At 50.8% G+C, this 10985-nt stretch overlaps 1 protein-coding gene across 3 annotated transcripts in view; it reads right to left on the reverse strand.

The window, feature by feature from the left end:
- SLC13A3 (solute carrier family 13 member 3) overlaps positions 1-10985 on the reverse strand; it is a 102877-nt gene that overhangs the window by 77337 nt on the left and 14555 nt on the right. The window contains exon 1 of one of the 3 annotated variants that reach the window (XM_027775739.1): positions 10935-10979. The exons of 1 other annotated variant lie outside the window; for it this stretch is intronic. The gene's annotated coding sequence lies outside the window, so the exon portion shown is untranslated. Of the gene's footprint in view, positions 1-10607; positions 10688-10934; positions 10980-10985 lie in introns of those variants that run through there. One more of the 3 variants, XM_027775741.1, reaches the window with a different exon arrangement.

Below are 10985 nucleotides of genomic sequence, written 5' to 3' on the forward strand. Positions count from 1 at the left end.
GAACACAGGCCCTGGAGCCAGAGCACTGGAGTTCGAATCCCAGCTCTGCCTCGCTGCAGCCCAGGGAGCCTGGCGAGTGCAAGAACCACTCTGCCTCAGTTTCTTCATCTGTAAGTGTGGATAACAATACCCCTGCCCCACAGAGTGCTAAGCATCACCGAGCCCACACCCCTATCTGGGAACCATGCCTGGCACATAGAAAGTGCTGGAGATGCTGGCCAAGGCTCTCTGAGGTCTCCCAGAGGAGAGGACTAACAGGAATAAGGCACTGGCAATGAAAGTTCACTTCCTGGAGCCTCCAGGGGCGCAGTGCTTTCCTGTAGGGGAGCTTTGTAGGGTTGAAATCAAATCCCTCTCCGTGCAGACTGCTGATAATGTCCCTGCAGCAAAGTTGGGTGGGGGCACCAATCTGGGTAATGGGGGAGGGGCACGCTGGCCTCCCCCACCCTTCGCCAATGTTTATGCTATTATGTTCTGTGTGTGGGTGCCCCTCCCACGCCCCACCACAGACCAGGCCCATTGGCTACCCCTCCTTGTAGACAGGGCATGGAGCCTGGTATCCCCACTCTGCAGAGAAGAGCGACCGAGCACCCCAGTGTGTCAGACAGTTTAACGTCTTCCCAGCTTCGCTATGCCCATCACACCGACTTTGCAGATGCTGACATGAGGCTCGGAGGAGGGGGACGATTTGCCAGGAGACAGTGTGACCTCGTGTGTCTCTTCCCAAGGCTCTGGAGGCATCTCCACTGGAGAGCGCCCTCCAGGTGCCTGTGCGTGACTTGCTCCAGGCCCTGGCCAGGTCCAGCTCTGGCTAGGGTGCTGACTTTGTGTCTTCAAGGTCTGGGGGTGTCAGAAAATCCTGCTCCTCAGTCCAGAGGGCACTGTCCTGCTGAGCTGGGTCAGGAAACATGATCTTGCTCCCCGCCGCCTCCCCAGAATCACGCTGGCCTGTTTACACACCTGGCAGGAGCTCCGGGAAAGCGGAAAGTTGGCTGGGCCTCAGAGGAACGGTGCCGAGGACAGGGTCTGTGTGCCCGCTTGGGGGATGGGGCAACAGGTCACACCCGGTGGGACGGCACATGGGAGCATGGATGAGGGTTCTGGGACCACCTGGCTACAAGAGGCTGGCAAAGTCCCTCATGTTCCCTTGGGTCTCAGTCTTCCCAGCTGGAAAAAGAGAGGTCTGGTAACGCTGATACCAGCTCCCGGTCCGCAAAGCGGGACGCAGTCTGGGCTTGTAGAAAGCGCTTGTGTTCTGAAATCAGGCTCTGCGTTGGAATCCAAGTCATCCATCCAGCACTAGTTTACTGAGCACCTACTGTGTCCCATGTGTCAGATACTGCTCACCGGGCTGGGGACGTTGCAGAAAACGTGACAGACAGGGGCCCTGCCTTCTCACTGCTAACAGCCTCATGGGAGGGCAGGCACTGGACAAAGAAATGACAACTCTGGATTGGGAGGAATGCTATGAAAGGAAATAAGTTCTTTTAGAAAGCAATTTGTGAGGTGAGGAGGGCCAATGTACTTGAGAAGGGGTAATCCTAGAGGACTGCCAGGAGGAAGTGCTGTGGGAGCTAAGACCTCAATGACCAGAAGGATCCAGCGGTAGAGGATCAGGGTCAAGTACATTTCAGGAAACAGCCAAGGTCCCTCCAGGGCTAGGCAGCTACTAGAGATAATAGACACCTAGCCTGCAAGCATTCCTTTAATATGCAAAACAGCCAATGGGGGCCTTGCAGACCAGGGCAGCCCCTCGGTCCCAGAGCCTACTGAAGTTATTCAAACTGGCCAGCAGGTGGTGGGGTGGTTAAGGCGCTGGAGTTCCCAGGTGTCAGACCATGGTGCTAGTCCGGACCTGCCGGCTTGCTTTCTCTCTCTCTCTCTCTGGTGATCATGCATGCCTTAAAGCAAATTAATAATACTAATAATAAGTAGAATTAAATAATTTTTAAACAAAGAAGAAAAAATAAACCTAGCCAGTTCTATGCCTGCTACCCTCCTGCCAGTTCCTCCCCAAGAAACCACAGTAAAGGCTCTTGCCCCCTTTGCCCGCTCCCCCGCCTCCTGCCTGACCCTGGTGCTTCAGCTGGGGCCCCACGTGGCGGCCACACCTGCTGTTCCCGGGGATCTGTGAGTGTATTAGATGTATGAGACTCCTTCCTGCATGACCGTCGTTTCTGTGTGTGCCTGCCCTCCCATACTATCAAACACATCCTGACGCTATCAAGACAGAGGCGAGGCAGGCAGACATGAGTGTGAATTTCCCTGTGAATTCTACTCGCCAGCTGGGGACCTTGGGGACATCCCTCTGCTGCTCTGACCCTTGGCTGCTTCCTCTGAGGGCTCCTCTTCAGGACATTGAAAGGATCGCGGATCGACTAGAATGCACATAAAGCACCTGCACAACTTGGCGCTTAGTAGGTACCCAATCCGTCACCAGCCGGTGGGCGTGGAAGTCTAGTCTGCAGGTTATGGAGGTGGGCTCCTCCCCGGCCCAGGACTGCACCCACTTCCATCTGCTCTTGCCATCCTCAAGGCCTCCCTTTCTTCCTCTCTTCATCTCGCCAATCGGAGACAAAACCACAGAATCAAGAAGGCTTCCCGGGCTCACCAGCCTCACCCCAGAGTTTCAAGGGGATTCTCACAGCCTGCCCTGTCACTGGGTGGCTCCCGCCACAGCCCAGCTGGCCAGTTAGCCTCTGATTGCTCCCCGCACACGGAGTCTGCATGTCTAGGCAGGAGGCAAAGGGCCTAGGGGAAGAGCAAGAATTTGGGGTTAGCCCGAGAGCCAAGCCCACAGCTGCCAGTCTTCTGTGGGCCGGGTCTCATCTCTGCACCTCGGGCTTGCAGACTTCAAGGGGGACAGCAGTCCAGAGAACGGCAAGTGCAGGGCCCTGAGGTGAGAGCAAGCTTGGGATATCACGGGACGGCAAGACGGCCAGGCCAGCACGGTGGGAACAGGGGGCTGTGCTGAGCAGGGGCCTGAGCTGCTAACCATCAGCAAATGTGGCTGCTCTAATCCTTCATTGAGGGCCTACTATGATCTGAACAGAAATAAGTGAACTTGACCTCTGATCCCCTTCGCCCCGCACTTAGAAGTCAGGGATCTGAGACTAAACGATACGTCACTAGAATAAGAGGTTGATGACCAGATGCCAGAGAGGGGGTGTTCACTGGCCAAAACTGGGGCCAGAGGTCAGAGGTCTTTTTTTTTTAACAAAATAAATCGATGTATTAGAGTTCTACAAACTCACATTTGCAGCAGAATAAAGCACTATCCATCAAGAAACAGGAAAATGGAATGCAGACATTTGAGAGTCCTTGACCGTCTCTAACATCAGCAGCTGAAAGAAGCCAGCGTGCTCTCTCCGGCTCGTGACAATTAGGTTGACCCCTCTGTCACTCACTCTCTGAGGGGCTACACACAGCTCACATCCTTCCCTATGCCCGGGTGTCCTTTCTATGGGAGTTAAACCAGAATGGTCACCAGCTTCTGGAACATTATGACAACTGCGACGAGGACAACCGCCATTCGTTGAAGGCCTATTATGAATCCGCGCTTCACTGAGTGAGCAAAACCACGGACTCCTCTCACTCCCACAACACGACGAGATTTGGCCCAGTCTCCAGGTGAGAGGACCAAGGCCCAGAATCAGCCAATTCAGCATAGCTCCTCCACCACGGCCACCCGCCTCTCCCATTCATTTCTCCCCGAACCCGTTTCCAGGACTGCTCCCAAGAAAAAAAGGTGTAAAAATTAGATTGCCAGGGACCAGCAAGTGGTGTGGTGGTTAAGGGGCTGGACACTCCCACATGGCTGACCATGGTTTGAGTCCCAGACCTGGTGGTTTCCTTTTTCACTTTCCCTCGCTCTCTTTCTCTGTGTGTCTCTCTTTGGTCAAATTAAAAATAAATGAATGAAGGGAACCAGCAGTTAGCGTAATGGCTATGTCGCTGGATTCCCACGTAGTCGACCGCGGTTCGTGTCCCGGACCCGGTGGCTTAAAACTCACGCCGGGCGCGTGTGCGTGCGTGCCCAAGATCCCGAGAGGAGAATGGAGGAGAAGGGATTGCGGCGTGACCATCCCCCCTGGGGGGTGATTTCTCGCTTTCTGTCTCTATGTCTCTCTCTGTCTGTCTGGCGAGCGCACGCGCCCTACAGTGAAAATCTCTCAAAAAAAAAAAATGAATGAATAAATAAATTTTAAAAAAAGATTAGATTGCCAAAGAAACAAAATGCATGCGTCCCCTCAGATGCGTGGTTCACCTGCGAAGAAAGAACTGCGGATATTTCCATTTTTCAAATAGACAAACAGGTTCAGAGAGATGAAGACACTCTTCCTACGCCACACAACTCCTCGGGGCGGAGGCCAGAGGTGAACTCATAGCCAAATGAGTCCAAAGCCTGGAACGTTTTCACCAAGCCATACTCTCTCCTAAAGCCCACACTTGCACCCCAGGAACAAGGGCCCACCTGACTAACGGGCAATGATTGCATTAGAATTCATAGGCGATGTACATTGCCCAGGAGAACCAATCTAGTTGGGCGGTCCTACGGTGCATTCATTTCCTGTTGCTACTGTAACAAATTACCCCAAGTGTAGTGCTTAAAATAACACAAAGGCATTTTTTTACAGGTCAAGACTGAAATCATATTCAGAGAGCTAAAGGTGAGGCGTCAGTTGTCTGGTTCCTGCCGGAGACTCCAGAAGAGAACCCATTCCTCGCCTGTTTCGGCTCCAGGAGGCCGCCCGCATGCCTTGGCTTGTGGCCCCACATCATGTCACTCTCTCCTGCTTCGGCGTCACCTCTGACTCGGACTTCCTGCCTCCATCTCACAGGCTAATGCACTGTCATCACCCCATCTCAAGACCCTTCATTGACCACTCTGCAAGGGCTCTTTCTCCACATCTGGGAAAACGTGCAGCTTCAAGGGAGCTGAGCCCACCACGTGCCAGAGCCTTGCTTTGCCCAACAGCCCATGATGGGTCAGCTGGAAAGAAAGCCATCAGCATTTCTTGAGGTGTCAAAAGTCAACTCCAGAAGATTGAATCACGCAGAGAAAGACAGCAGGAGACGCTAGCGTTACTCCCCTTCTGACTCCTTCCTTCTTTTCATTATTTCCAGAACAAAGTCTGGGGTCGGTGCTAGCTTGTCTTTAACTTCTCTCTTGATGATTGTCTTCGCTTTGTAACAAAGAGAGGGCAGGGCTCAGGCCTCACCTGCATGCAGGCAGCAGCATGCGACCAGAACTAACCAACACTAGATATTTATTTATTTATTGCTAGCTTTCACCTATAAATCACTTCACGATCTCAGATTTTCATATATGGTACTGACATAAAATCTCCATTTTGGGAGAGAGTTTTTTTCTTTTTCATTTTTCTTTTTTGCCATAGGACACGTGTGTTTGCTGGAGAGATAAAGACAGAAAGCGAGAAATCACCCTCCGGTGGGATGGCCACGCTGCAATCCCTGCTTCTCCATTCTCCTCTTGGATCTTGGGATTTGGGGAGCACATACACTTGTGCCTAGTGTGAGTTTTAAGCCACTGGGTTAGGGACTCAAATTGTAGTCAACTATGTGGGACTCCAGTGACATAACCATTATGCCATCTGCTGGTCTCCAAACTCTTCTTTTTAAGTCATTGCATTTAAGTTCTTTTTTTTTCTTTTTTGTTTTGTTTTAAAGGAGGGAAGGCAGAAAGGCATTACTGTAAAAAAATGGGGAGGGGTAGATGATAGGAATACAATTAAGGAAATAATATCTATGAAAGGGAATCTGGTGAGAATGCTGGGGGTGGTATTTGGATTCAGACTCCACTCCATCTGGGGTGCATGTGGACTGACTCCCTGTCTGAGCATGCTGGGCTCCAGTGGGATGATGGAATGAAGAGCAGGGGGCAGGATCTGGCCACACGAGGAGCTCAGGGCAGAGCTGGACTTGCGGTTTCTGCCTGGGAAACCCCGCTTAGGAAAAGACGCAATGGTTTCTCAGAACCCTGGCCACTTTGTCTTCTGAAATACAGCACCAAGAGAGGAGGAGGAGCACCCGACGTAATTCTTAGTAGCTGTGTGGCCTCAGAACGTTACTTAACTTCTCTGTGCCTCACTGTCCTCATCTGTAAAAGTGGGGATAATCCTTGTTCCTGCTTCTTAGAACTGATGTGAAGACCAAATAAGCTGAAATGTGAAGGGTGTGTAAATCACCATATGGTAAACACAGGGGGCACTCTGGCTATTATTATTATTATTATTATTATTATGAGCCCTCTGTGTTGAACTCTCCACTGAACAATTTCTATATCTCCTTTTAATTCACAAAATGAGTTCTCCCCACTTCAAAAGGAAGGAAACTGAGGCTCGAGAATTCAAAGTCTCTGTCTGAGGCTCCCCTCTTTCACAGTTTCAGAGCCAAGTCCCAAACCCAGGTCTGCTCAACTCTAAGACTCACGATCTTTCCACCGTTTAACGTCTCTGAGCCTCAGTTTCCTCATCTACACACTAGGAGAATTAAAACATCTCGAGCATTGCATAAAAAGTAGAAATTTATGGTGCAGGCACAATAAATTACTTCATTGAGCCCAAATAATAATTGAGAAGGAAGATGATATTATAGCCCTATTATACACGAGGAAACAGAGACCCAAAGAAGTACAATGACTTACCAAGGTTCCAGACCAAGTATGTGGAATGAGAATCCAGTTCTGATCCCAAAGCCCCCAAACTAGGAATGAAATTAGCTTTTCTTGTCACCCACCTACCCAAGAATTAGGTAAATACCAAAAAGTGGTCCTCTGACCTTACAGGCCATCCCCTAAAAAGACTGCCACCCCAGAACAAGTCTGCTGCTAGCCTGCCCACATGACACCTCTGTGTAAACTAGAGGAAGGGGCCCCTCTTCAAGCGGGCCCAGCTCTGCACCAGGCGTGCAGCTTGGGATGTGGTTGACAGCCTGGTTGCACCGCCCTGGTCTCCTTAAGGCAGACGTGCCTAGGATGTCCCGAAACTCCTCCTCCAAGCAGCCCTAGAGTCACCTGAGAGCACTCACTGTTAAGAACCCATCTTAGCTATTGATAGACAGTCAGTATGGCTTACTTGGCTCTCAGTGGGTGCAAGGGGAAAGAGGAAAAGACTTCTTTGCAAACCCCTGGAGCTGGCACTTATTTGGAATGACCTCCCATTCTCCTGATGGCCATTCTTGGAAAACTTCAAGGCAAACCCTCTGGCAGAATCCTGAATTCCTGAGTCTCTGGCATCTTTATAGCCACAGCCAGGATCACCAGTGGCCCTGGGAATCGCAACCACGGCATTCCAGAGCTACAGCCCACTCCTTTTCACCCCTGCTGACAGCGTTCCTGAGCCAGAGGACATAATGCAAGAATTGTTCCTCTGGGATCTGCCTGCCAATGGACCCCAGCCTCCCTGCAAGTCAACAGCTTGCTAGTCGCTGGTGACAGGTGCACGAGGGCTGACCATCTCAATCACACAGGTTTCTAGGACATCAGAGCTGCAGTGACCTGGTGATGCTGGCAAGCTAGAAAACCAGGCCCCAAAAAGGGGTAGGCACTTGGTACCAACACCCGGCAAGTGGCAAATGCCCAACCATCTCAACTGTTTTCCCAGATCTATCTCTGTGATTTTGAAAACATTTTTAGGGTACCAGCAGATGGCATAGCAGTTATGTCGCTGGACTCCCACATAGCTGACTGCAGTTCAAGTCCTGGACTTCTACATGGCTGACCACAGTTCAAGTCCTGCAACTCAAGTGGCTTGAAACTCATGCCAGGTACGTGTGTGTGTGTGTGTGTGTGTGTGTGTGTGTGTACCCAAGATCTCAGGAAGAGAATGAAGGAGAAGGGATTCTGGTGCAGCCATCCCCCTTAGGGTGTGATTTCTCACTTTCCCTCTCACCATGTCTGTCTCTCTCCAATGAGTACATGTACTTTCAGGCAAAAACCTCAACAACAACAACAACAACAAAAAAAAAAAAAAAAAAAAAAAAGGAAGGAAGAAAGGAAGAAAGAGAGAGAGAGAGAAAAAAGAAGAAAAGAAAACATTTCAGAACCTATATGTACAATCCAACCTGCAGTGGTGTCTTCAAAATTTTGCATGAAAGAAGCTTAGAGGTGGCGAGCTGACTTGGGGATGGGGCGGATGCTGAGGACCTCTGTCTTGAAGCCACATGGGCACCACGAGCATGTTTTCAAGGTAGACCAGCAGCTTCTGTTTGGGAGCAACTCGTTCCAGTGACAAGGGTCGTCTTGAATCTGTGTGTGCACAACACACCCACTCTGTCTGCTTTATATGGATGTCCCAGATCAATAAGAACATCCGTGTTGTCTAAGGATACTTTTATTCACATCGTATATCAGATTGAGAAACATGTCAGTTCTTAAAATCCAAGAACAGATAAGTGATAATTATATAAATATTGTCACATGTTGGGGAGAGAGGCTCTAGGTATGATGATAGAGATTTTGAAAAAGGCTGAGGTCCCCCAAGCCCTGGCTCATCAACCACTTAAATAGGTAATGACCCCCAAAGTGTCCCTCGTAGGGAATTATGTGGAAGAAGGGGTGGCTCTTCCTGCATTACATCCATAGCTAAGGAGAGCATGTGAAGCACAGCAGTTAGAAGTACAGACCTGCATTCTGGCTTTGGGTCAGCTGTGACCTTGGGCAAATCACCTGACCGTGCTGAGCTTTCATTCCCTCACCTGTTAAATGGGGATGCACATAGCAGCTGCCTCCTGGTTGTCGCGAACCCTACACGGGACTGTGCCTAAGAAACTCCACAGGGTACCTATCACACAGGAAGCGCTCAGCAATCAGCCTGCGGCAGTGCAGTAGTCAACAGAGATGCCGGGCCCACACGGGAAGGTTCCAGGTCCCTGTCCCAAGGCCTCACTGTGCATGCCAGGCACATAGGTACCTGAGATCAGCCTGGCCAAGGCTGGGGTGTGTGTTCACAACATGAAGATTCTGTTGAGGGTTCCTGTCTCTGTCTGTCTCTGTCTCTGTGTCTCTCACTCATGGAAGAAACAAATAAATAAGCCTTTTCAAAGGAGCTAAGCCTTCACTAAGACATCTTCCTTATCAACCATCACAGGGAGTTAGAGCCCTTGCTGTGACCTCCCCCTGCTTCCACTCAGTTGTACACACTGGGGTTCAGGCGGAAGAAGATTCCTGCAACTCTTATGAAGCTTAAGCTTCCCAAGGCCTATGCTGAATTTTGTATTTGTAATTCTGTATTCTTTTTCAGACCCCTCAAATAGTGGTTGCCAGAAAAGTCATGATGCATTTTCGCATAGATAAACAGAAAAATACAGCATGACTTTTCCTGACCACCCGACAGAATGTGATTCAGGCCCATAGCACTCGAGTCTGGTCCTGTGTGCAGTCTTGCTAGAGGGCAGGGCAGAGAGAAGCTGTCGGAATCTCTGCTGTGGACAGAGGTCCTATGCGTGGCATCTCTTCTTCCCTGCAGCTCAGCCTGGGGCTCTGCAGACAACACTCAGTATCAAGGTTCAGTCTCCAGCTTTTCCTCCAGCTCTCTTTCACCACGCCATGCTCAATGGCACATTGGTCCCACACACTGATCCCCAGAAGCTAGTGTAGTGATCGCCCCATTTTACAGACAAGAAAAGTAGGACCCAAAGAAGAAAATAGGTCTCCAGGTCTGCAAATGGCCCAGGATGGGCTGGGTTTGGAAAAGGTGACCTAATCCTTATTCCATACTTCTTTTTTCTCTTCCATGTCAAGAAAGTCTAAGAGTTTGGATGATTCTATACCAAAGGCTTTGCTGTGCATGTTAGCCCTGGGTTTCCCGAGCACCGCCTGCTATCACCTCCTCACTCCCTGTGACCAGCTCCTCCAGGCAGCTTCCCCTGGTCTCAATTGGTCAGTGCTGGGCAAGGCACCACTAGGTCTCACCTTCCCTTTACTACTGTTTTTGCGAACATCTACTATCCCACTCAGGGAGGTGGAGCAGCTTCCTGGAGGTATTAATAGGAGCCTAGGGCCCTGCATTGGCGTCCTGTACGGGCTGGGCACAGGGAAGGAGCCCAGTCGGGACCTGGGGTACCACCTCCTTCCAGCCCCCAGTGCTGTCAATTTCTGCCATGACCCTTCCGAGCTCACCTGCAGCATTTAATCTTACAGGGAGTACTTTGGGAGTCTGGAAACAGCTAGGGTTCTGGATACTGACAAAGCCATGGATCTAATCCTCACTCGGCCACTTGCCGTGTGACTCTGAGCAAGTCAAGTCACTTTCTCTGAGCCTCAGTTCTCTCCTCTGGAAAATACAGTTAATAGACCTCTGCCTCTGAAGGTCACTGCAAGGACTGAGTGACATGATGTACAGAAGGCAAAGCCTTGCCCCCAATAGCACTCATTGAATCTTAGCTGTCCCAGTCAGGTAAGGGCTGGCGCAGGAAAAGGTCAGCAGCAGAAGAGCCGGCACTTTTAGTTCTAAGAGACTTACACTTACTTACAAGGGGTCTTCAAAAAGTTCACGAAGAAGATGGCTTATGGAAAAACTGTGCATGGATTTCATTGTAAAACCTCCGTTTTTACACTCAAACTGAAGTTCAGAGAGGTTAAGTACCTTGTCCCAGGTCACACAGCTTGGCACTCATTAGGTGTTCATTACCGCTGTCAAGGAGAATATGCAACAGAGCGCCAAGCTCATAAAGCTCCAAAAAAGAACTCATTCCTGGAGAATGAAAAGATGGAAGGCGAAGTGGGATTCAGGCTGCACAAGCAGGTGGGGAGCAGGGGGAGTGTGGGGGCGTCCACAGCGGTCTAGGCGGGTGCAAAGGGAGAAGGCGGAGGAGGGCTACACTGGGACCTCAGGGGTCTCCTGCGTCAAAGGCTACGGAGGACGGTCCTGCCGGCGCGGGGCTGCGGGGCGCACCGGCAGCGGAGGCGTTACCTGGGGCGGGAGGGCGAAGACCACCGGCAGCAGCGCTAGCGGCGTGAGCAG

Source organism: Tupaia chinensis, unplaced genomic scaffold, assembly GCF_000334495.1.
Source record: "Tupaia chinensis unplaced genomic scaffold, TupChi_1.0 Scaffold000602_1, whole genome shotgun sequence".
Taxonomy (NCBI): Eukaryota; Metazoa; Chordata; class Mammalia; order Scandentia; family Tupaiidae; genus Tupaia; species Tupaia belangeri.